Source organism: Lactuca serriola, chromosome 6 (genome assembly GCF_051521515.1).
Source record: "Lactuca serriola cultivar US96UC23 chromosome 6, Lser_US96UC23_V15, whole genome shotgun sequence".
NCBI lineage: Eukaryota > Viridiplantae > Streptophyta > Magnoliopsida > Asterales > Asteraceae > Lactuca > Lactuca serriola.
The window spans coordinates 21,166,968-21,177,601 of record NC_136413.1 but is presented as its reverse complement, the minus strand read 5'-3'; positions in this window follow the sequence as shown (position 1 = coordinate 21,177,601).

Genomic DNA, 10,634 nt, shown 5'->3' with positions numbered 1-10,634 from the left:
AAAACTTTTTCTTTTATTTTAAAACTTGCGGAAAAAACTTATCCTTACAATGCAAATGCATATGAGAACAATGTTGTTATTTATTCCTGGGCAATCTATCACAACCCTTAAGAAACAACTCAAAATTCTGATCACTGAACCATGCGATCGACATCCATCTTCGCAATCAGAATCAACATATTCTTCCTTTAAGCTACTTCTCTTTTCTTTGCTTTTTAAAACATCTAAATGCGACCTAGTCACATAATGTAATAAGAATCTCAAAATAGGAACTTAACAGAGTTAGATAATGGACTTTATCCGAAGCAGAGTCAAACTTTTTGACTTTACCATCCTTATGATCTTTCAGGTAAATAGGGAAGCTTCGCAACCAATGCCCCTTCTTTTGGCAATAGAAACATATGGACTCTTTGGGAATGGTACACGTGACTATCTCAGAGTTAGCCTTTCTCTTTACCATTTGATCAATCGAGTTGACTATGGCCAATCCCTTTCCATTGGGAAGAGAAATCATTTCTGGATTTCCAATGTTACCATTGTCAATGTCCATGGAAGTGTGGGAAGTCAATCTTCCAATCAGATTTGCTTTACCAGTGCCCCAAATCATTGTTGATTCAGCAACATCAAGAAAATAGGTAAGATCATTAAGGGTCATGTCATGGTCTGTCACATAGTAGTCCTTAAAGAACTCACTATGTGTCTCAGAAAGTGATTGAAGAACCCAGTCAACAACCAACTATATCAAGACTTTGACAGCCTATTCTCCCGGCGTGTCTATATATGACTTCATCTCCAAGATGTGAGCACACACAGACTTTGCTTACCAATAGGGCTTGAGTGACCTTGAACTTGTGGGTTAGGGAGAATAATTGGAGGAGGTGGAGGAAAAGAAGTATGATTTCCATGATCCAATCGCGGGACATCATCTTCATTAGGAAAACTTGTTCCAAGAGATTTGGGAAGATCATAGTTGTCTGAACCAGACAGCTACAATGGGAGAAATTCAAGTTAGTTGATTTAAGTTTTTAATATAACACCTAATATGAAATATTAAGGCTAGGACCCAACACAATATTTTATAACTTGGAAGAGGGATGCCGTAATCCAAGCTATAAAATATTTGAAGGTAGGTAAAATCGATTTACCAAGTTCCACCATGAAAAAAGAAAAAGAATTTTAGGTCTTAAGTGAATTGAAACTCCTTGATCCTTTGAGATTCATTGAACTTTTCAATGGCATGTTTAAATCTCGATCGTGCCCTCTCAAGTTTGTGACTGGGATGCCGAGGATCACAAACAAGGTGTGAATAACCATGCAAATTGACTAGGTACCCTTAATTTTTATCAGCTAATCAATGTGCCAATTACCCACATGCGCTCCACCAATCTATGATAAACATTAAGTTACCCTTTTCCACTCTTACTAGTCCATGTTAGTGTGCCGGTTACCCACACACGCTCCACTAACGACTTGGTAAGGTACAAAGTGTAATTTCATGGGTTAGCACCAAATTCACATTTTCCTAAAGTAACTAAGAATTGGAATGTAATAAAGTTTAGTTACTTTATATTTATCATTATACTTTTAATGAAGGTAGAATTAATGTCCTGTCAAAACCGTTCGGCTAACGACCCTCCACCAGTCAAGGAAGCGGGGGGGGGGGGGGGGTGAGAGTGGACACCCATTAAACTGCCATTTTATAGGCAGTAACCTTACACCCCCTTATAGACCGGCTTCGTGAATGAGGCCTACTAACGGTAAGACTGATATTGTTCTTATACATATATATAACTATTAACTATTAATATTATAATAGTATAAGGGTTGAATTTTAAACTATTAAAATTCTAAGGGTTTAACTTGGAATTAAAGTATTCATGGGGGGAAACTTTACAAATTTCAAAACTTGAGGGCAAGTTTTTAACAATTCAGAAAGCTTTTGGTTTCCATAACTTATGAGTTTAAAATAGTTTTAATAAAAAACTCTTCAAGTTCCATAACTTGAGGACAAATTATGGAAGACTTTAAAACATTTAAAAACGAGAATCTTCATTTTCATAACTTATGGAAATCTTATTAGTTTTAAAAATCATAAATGAGACTTTTCATATAACTTGAGGACAAGTTACAAAAACACATTTTATGAACAACTTTTTGATCAATTTGGATCGAAAACAAATTATCACATAAATTTTCTATTAATCTAAACTAAGTCATAAGAATAAGATAATTCAAATCATCAATCTTCAAGAAATTAGCATGAACATATAAACTAATGCAAATCTTGAAATTATGACAATTATCTTAGAATTGGAAGAGAATCAACATTACCATAACAAAAAAATCAATTTTATGAACAAAACATTTTGTGGTAATGATTCTAATCCAAAACAGGCCAAAAAAGTCAAATATATTCTGTCAGGGGCTCCAAATCGCCGAGTGCAAGAACCAAATAGACGAGTTGGATGAGTTTACACATGGACTCATCGATTCCCCTGTCCAGAGAGCAAAAAATTCGATTTTTTCAGTTTTTTTTCAGCAATTTGCATCAAGTATAATTGAAAACATGCCTTGGCTCTGATAACACTGCTGGGTTTTGTATACTACAACATCCTATGGTGCACATACATCCCTAAATACCTTGGATCTATGTTTTCACTAATTATACATGCAAATGGTTTTGTTGGGCTTATAGTGTTGCGTCATGGGCTCGGTCCGTAGCCCCGTTTTTTTTGCCGGTTTGGGCCTGTCCAACCGTGCATGTTTCACTCTAGGGTTTAGTATTTGAGTTGCATGCATGCAGTCTTTGTAAGTAACGCTTTCATTATTTTTCTCAATTAGTTTTTGTAAACCCTAGTTCGCCTCTACAGTAGAAGTTCTTCATAGAGCTCTGCTGAGGCGTGACTATATTTGAATCATAAGCATTAAGTTGAGTCCATACTGTGTTCATATTATTATTGTGTTTGTTTTGTTTGATCTTCATCTTTTTACCTATGAAAGATCTAATCGATCTGAGATTTATTCTCATCAATTGGTATCAGAGCAGGAGGCTGTGTAATTCATACACATCTCTTCTGTTGAAGAAGTAATTAGGGTTTTTCCGCATTGATTGATATTAATTGAGCCGTCATTCCATATTGGCGATCTCATTAATTTTCGATCTTACTCTAACAATAAATTTCAAGTCTGATCTTAAACAGGTATTCGATCAAACGTCATCACGATGTCCATGGATGATTCTCTAATCAATCCAATCAACATCTCTAACAGCATTGGTTCAACAACGAGGATTCCAATCTTATATACTCAAGATTAAGAAGTTTGGACGCATCACTTTGAAGATTATGTGATCGGATCAGAAGATAATGGGTACTTGATCTGGGAAGCTATCACTGTTGGCCCATTCCGCTCACTCAAGCACATCAAAGATTGTCAAAACTCAGAAGGAGTACAATCAGCTTGTGAATGATGTAAAAGATATTCCTCAAGATGAGAAGGAAAAGTTTCAATGCAACATCAAGGCCTTGAGGGTGATTAGGTTTGCTTTGCAGTCAGATACGTTCCGTTTGGTGAGTTCTTGTGCTACTGCCAAAGAGATATGGGACAGGCTGAAAGAATTGTATTCCATTGATGAAGATCTGGAGCATTCGATTCAAACTCTTGCTTTCTGAGTTTGGTGATTTCAAACAGAAGCCCGAAGAGAAACTGGTTCAGGCTTTTGATCGCTTTAATGATCTTTTAAGCAAGATGATAAAGCATGGGATCGAAAGGAAGGTTATTGAACAAAAGGTCACATTCATGAACGGTCTAAGACCTGAATGGATGGCTGTCGTATCCACTGTTAAAGCACATGATCAGTTTAAATCGTATTCTCTAGCAAAACTGGTGGGAATCTTGAAATCCCATGAAATTGCTCTGTCTAAGGAAACAAACGTTAGCCCTTGTTTCTAAAGGGAAAAGTTTTGTTGAAGAAGTAGAAGAATTGGATCCTGCTGACTATGATCTAACCGGTGAAGAGTATGCCCTGATGGTGTCCAATCCTAGGAAGTTCATTAAAAGAAAATTCCCAGCCAACAAGAACCGAAACTGGCAGGGAAGTTATAGCGCTGAAAAGGTTAAGGTGGAACCAAAGACAGGGTCGAAGTCAGAAGAGTCCAAGAAAGAAGTGAAAATTGGTGGAGACTCAGGATTTGATTGCCATTACTGTGGAGGCAAGAATCACTTTGCCAAAGACTGTATGCTGAAAAAGAAAGCAGAAAAGATAGATGAGGATGATGAGGAAGCGAACCTCCTGAGACGGTGGGAGGAAATCAAGAAAAGAAAATTAGGTGCTAATATTAAAACCGTGAATGCTTTGATTGTAAAGGATACATGTATCAGTGACGAATTCGGTGGCGTAGAAGTGTGGTCCACGGATTCAGAGGACAAAGAAGTAATGAAACCCACTCATGGCAAGGTGATGTTGGTGAAAGAGGAACCTGCTACAGGAAGGTGTTTAATGGTGACCGAAGGTGTATCACAGATGAGAGGATATACAAATGATGGTGGGATAGAAGGCGAAAAGGAGCGAGAGGACAAGTGCTTTGCTGCGAAACATGTTAGTGTACAGATCAACGAATGTGATGAGTTGATCAAGAAGGTACTTTTAATATTCTTGCTTCTCTGAAAATACCTGTTACTAACTATGTAAAGGAATTGAATAGCTTAAAATCTAAATTTTCAAGTATAAGTAGCAGTCTTACCCAAAACCGTGTCACAAACTCTAACTTGACTGATCAAATTAGCAGGATATCGTCGAAGAGTGAGGAAAGGAGGATGTGGATTAAGCAGAAGGAGAAAGAGTTGATTAGGTCTAAGGATGAATCGATTTATTTGCAACGAGATAATCTTAAACTTTTAAAACAACGAAATGTTTTTTGTTTGATTACTAAAAGACTTTATTTTAATATCACTCAGTTTCATCTCGATTGTGAAATAGGAAAGAAGATACATCGCATGATTTTACCATTCCTTGAGTTAAAGGAGGATGAAGTCGATGCCGAAGCTTACAACTGTGAAAACGTTGTATCTTCTGATGAGGTCTCACCTGCATACAAAATTGGTCTTGACAAAATTGAGTCCTATATAAAGTCCAAGACCATAAGGACATGCTCAAAAATCTGTTAGATGAGAATGATAGATTGAAGTTAAGAACCAAAACTGTACATAAATTTGACTCATTGAATGCCAAATTAAGTTCAGAAAATAAAATTGATGTTGAAAATGCATCTGAACTTAATGAGGATGATGATTTAAGTGAAATTTCTGTAGAGGATTTGGTGGACTGTTCAGAATTTGTCAAAAGCGAACCTGAAACTCCCAAAAATCTAATTTCTGAAAATTCTGTTGAGTTCGCTCGCTCGTCAACAGACAAGACCAAAATTCTCAAAGCCAAAACCGTTGTGTATCAAACGGTACAAACCACTCCAAATCAAGTCTACACAGTTCAAGGAGTCACTCCTCAACAAACAACAGAACTAACTGCTATGGTGGAAGAAGACAATGTCGCTGTTTGTGATGAATTCTTCTGGTCAACACCAATAGACAATGCTGATGAGACAAAATGCCTATCTCAGAAAACCTCATGGAGAGTGAAGGGAAGGTATGTGCCCGAACCACTGAATGAGCCTGCAAAATATGATGTGCCAAGTACTAGTGGCACCAAAACGTCTTTGGGCGAACCAACACTCACTACTAGTGAAACATCTTCGTCTAAGAGTGAAAGCAATGCTCGTGTTCCGAAGAAAAAGACAAATATCCACAAAAATCCAAAAGATGTGGCAGATCGAAAACACCAACGAAATCTGAGATACAAGAAGAATCTCTTAGAAAGAAAACAGTTTTGGAGATCACAAAATCCTCACTATGTCAGGAACGAAAGGAAGCATAAGTCACAAGAGGAATCAAGGAACCGAAAGGAAGGTTTCGGTCTGACGCAAACTAACAACCGAAAGGATAGCTTCGCTCCTCACAGAGTCAGCAACCGAAAGAACGGTTTCGGTTATCAACCTAATATCAACCGAAAGAGCGATTTCGGTCCTCAACCCAATATCAACCGAAAGAGCGGTTTCGGTCCTCAACCCTACAAGTTCAATCAGACGAACAGAAGATCGAATGTCACTTCTAAACCCAACTCTTGTCATTCTAATTCTTATCCTTCAAAAGATTTAAAGGGGAAAGGAAAGCTCTTTCCAGAAGATGACAGACGTCCAAAAGAGATCCAAAAGTATGCAAACGTCAACACCTCAAATCCTACGCCTACTGAATCTAAGTCAAACAAAATTAAAGTTTTCACAATAAAAAGAAAAGATGAAAATACTTTAATTAAAAGAACTTATTTGGTTGATATCTCTTTTACAATTCCTTGTCCTGTAAAAGGCTCACAAGGACCCAATAAAGTTTGGGTTCCTAAATCTGCTTAATATTTTGTAGGTTATCCGTGACGAGCAGTTTGACAAAGAATGGTATATTGATAGTGGCTGCTCGTGTCACATGACAGGAAGGAAGGAAGAACTAAGGGAGTTTTGGTCTCTCAAGGATGGTGGTATTGTGAAGTACGACAACAACTCATATGGAACTATCAAAGGCTATGGAATGATTACGAATGGTGATTTCTCGATAAGAAAGGTCACATATGTTGAAGGGCTCCAACACAATCTTATCAGCGTATCACAGCTGGTAGTTGGAATTGGATTGAAGGTATCGTTTGATGACGAAGGCTCAGAAATAGTCGAGAAGAAGTCCAATAACATTTTTCTGAAATCGAAGCGAAAGGGGGAAATGTACCCTTTAAACCTCAACCCAATTCGAGGTAAACCAGCAGTTTGCTTACTCACGAAGGCTCACTTAGATGAAAGTTAGCTATGGCATCAAAGACTCTCTCATCTTAATTTCAAGGATATCAACAAGCTGGTTTTAGGAGATCATGTTCGAGGTCTTCCAGTTCTCAAATTCGACAAAGAACATCTATGCACAGCCTGTGAAATGGGAAAGCAGAGTAGACAAAGTCATCCCTCCATTATCAATACAAAGGTGATAGAACCATTGGAGCTATTGCACATCGATCTGTGTGCTCCCTCTTCCATTGAAAGCATTGGTGGAAATAAGTATATTCTGGTCATAGTGGACGATTTCTCTCGATTTACATGGGTGTTCTTCTTGAAGCAAAAATCTGAGGCTACTCCAAAGCTCAAGCTTTTCATAAAACAGGTAGAAATTCAACTAAGGAAAGTTGTTCGTAACGTAAGAAGCGACAACGGATTGGAATTCAAGAACAAAGATTTTGAAGATTTTCTTGCTGAGAAGGGAACGACTCATAATTTCTCATCCGCGTATACTCCACAGCAGAATGGTATCGTTGAAAGGCGAAACCCATCTCTGTGTGAAGCAGCTCGAACGATGATATGCTTTGCATCCTTTCCTTTATATTTCTAGGCTGATGCAATTGTTGCTGCTTGTTATACTCAGAATAGTTCATATCTAAACAAGCGATTCCCTATCACTCCTTACGAGATATTGAACAATCGCAAACCGAATGTGAAATTCTTCCATGTGTTCGATTCAAGATGCTTCATCTTCAACTCTAAAGAGAATTGAAATAAGTTTGATACTAAGGTTGATGAAGGAATATTCTTAGGTTACTCCCTAAATTCTAAGGCATATAGAGTTCTAAACAAGCCCTCTAAGTAGATTGAAAAAACATACTATGTCACTTTTGACGATAGCTATGTTAAGAAGATAAAGTCAACCAAAGGTGCAATGCAAAAAATCTTTCCAAAGACTAGTCAGGTTACAACCTCTATTTCAAATCTTTTCGAGCAATATATGATTCTCTTTGATGAGCCTCAAACGGCAATTGATTCTGAATCAACGGCGAAAGACAGCAAGGTTGATAATCTGAAACAAATCATCGACGATGTTGCTCAAAAGATGGCTGCTGATCAACCTAAAGCAACCGAGAGGCCAAATGTAAGCGAACCTTCGAATGACCGTCCTTATGTCCAGGGGGAGAGTCTGTCTCTACGACACGGTCAAGGTTCTTCATTCCAGGGGGAGAATTTAATGTCCCAATCATCAAGCTCTACTGAAAGTCCAAACGAAGGAGAGGATACTAATCCAGATTCTGAACAAGCGTCATCCTTCGAGGGGGGAGAATACCAATGTCAATGATGATGACATACTATCAGAATTGGAAGAAGAAATCAATGCAATATTGGATCCCTCTTGTGATCCAAATTACCCACCTCTTATTAAATGGACCAAAGATCATCCAAAAAGTCAAATCATTGGGGAATATTCAGAAAAGGTGTTAACTCGATCACAGATCAAAGCGAAACAAGCTGCACTCTTTACTCAAGTAGAGTTTTGCATGTTCAACTCCTTTGTTTCCAAAGTTGAACCGAAGACTGTTAATTCAGCACTTGATCATTCTGACTGGGTTCAAGCCATGCAAGATGAGTTAAATGAGTTTGAAAGAAACAAAGTATGGTGCCTTATTCCAACTCCAAAGGATGCTTCGGTTGTCGGTCTCAAATGGGTATTCAGAAATAAGATGGATAAGGAGGGGAACGTGATTCGTAAGAAAGCTCGGTTAGTTGTGAAAGGCTACTGTCAGGAAGAAGGTATCGATTATGAAGAAACATTCGCTCCTGTTTCAAGATTAGAGTCTATTTGTATCTTTCTTGCCTATGATGCACACAAATACTTTGAAGTCTATCAGATGGAGCAAGCAAGTCATTCATGACTGTGCTTTATGGGCTATATCACGGGATCAATTTGGATTATGGAACCATCATCTGGCAACAACTGGTTCAAAGCTTGGTTTCTTCATCAAGACACTCAGAAATCTCTTGTGGGAGATACTGGTCCATCATCACTAAATGGGCAATGGATCGTCTCCACATTCCAATCATGGCAGACTCACTTCTTGATTATTTATATTGATTATTGCTTATATTTATGTGTTTCATTATAGGGTCGTTCCTTGTGAACGATATATTTGCTCTGGTATTATTTGATTCGGGAGCTACCCGATCTTTTGTGTCGCTCGCGCTCAGCAAGCGATTTGTGGGAGCTCCAGGAGAGCTGGATTGTCCACTGATGTAGAGATAGCAGATGATAGGACCATTTGGGTTGCGAGTACACTGCAGTTTTTTGATGAGCAGTTTTCTGTGGATTTATTCTCCATTCCCCTACGAGGGGATAAGGTTATCGTGGGTATGGACTGGTTGAGCCCCAATGGGGTAGTGATCGATTGCGAGCAGCAATTAGTGCAAGTTCGGACCCCAAGTGGGGGAGGGTTGTGATTCAGGGCGAGTGGCCGCAACATGGGCTGACTTTGTGTTCAACAGCGAGAGCTAGGCACTACCTTCAGCGAGGTTGTGCAGGTTATGTTTCCTATGTTATGGATACCCGGGATAAGGGTAAGGTGACCGTGGATAATGTTCCTATCGTACGAGAGTACTCAGACGTGTTTCCAGAGGATTTTCCCAGGGTACCTCCGGAGAGGCAGGTAGAGTTCAGGATTGATGTAGTTCCTAGTGCGGCTCTGATAGTCAAGGCGTCATATCGATTGGATCCTCCCGAGATGCAGGAGTTGTCTACACAACTGCATGAGCTGTTAGACAAGGGATTCATCAGGCCGAGCAGTTTTCCATGGGGAGCCCTGATCCTGTTTGAGAAGAAGAAGAATGGGCCACATCAGATGTGTTTAGATTACTAGGATCTGAATAAAGTAACGATGAAGAACCGTTATCCCCTCCCGAGGATTGATAGTTTATTTGACCAACTTTAGGGTGCATCTAGGTTCTCCAAGATTGATCTGCGATCGGGTTATCACCAGCTGCGAGTCAGGGATGACGACGTGCCGAAGACAACCTTTCAGATTCGCTATGGTCACTATGAGTTCGTGATGATGCCGTTTGGGCTCATGAATGCTCCTGCTGTGTGTTCATGGATCTCATGAACCGCGTATGCAGACCGATGCTGGACCGGTCTATGATAGTCTTCATCGACGATATCTTGGTTTATTCCAAGACTCAGGAGTAGCATGAGGAGCACCTGAGGGAGGTCCTAGAGACAATGAGGAGGGAGAGACTTTTCGCAAAGTTCTCCAAATGTGAGTTCTTGTTGCGCGAGGTGCAATTTCTGGGGCACCTTGTTAACCAGAAGGGTATTCTAGTTAATTCGGCAAGATAGAGGTCATGATGTAGTGGGAGGTTCCGAGGTCTCCATTTGAGATTTGGAGTTTTCTTGGTCTGGCGGGTTATTATCGGAGATTCATCCAAGATTTCTCCAAGATTGTTGTTCCCTTGAACCGTCTGAATAAGAAGTCAGTGACATTCTATTGGGGCCTGAGCAGTAGGTAGCCTTCGAGACTCTCAGACAGTGGTTGTGCGAGGCCCCGATTCTGACCTTGTCGGAGGGCGTCGATGATTTTGTAGTTTACTGTGACGCTTCGATCATGTGTATGGGTGCAGTGCTGATGTAGCGGGGTCACATGATAACTTACGCTTCAAGGCAATTGAAGCCTGATGAAGAGAACTACCCAAAGCATGATTTGGAGCTAGGGGCTGTGGTTATCGCCATCAAGATTT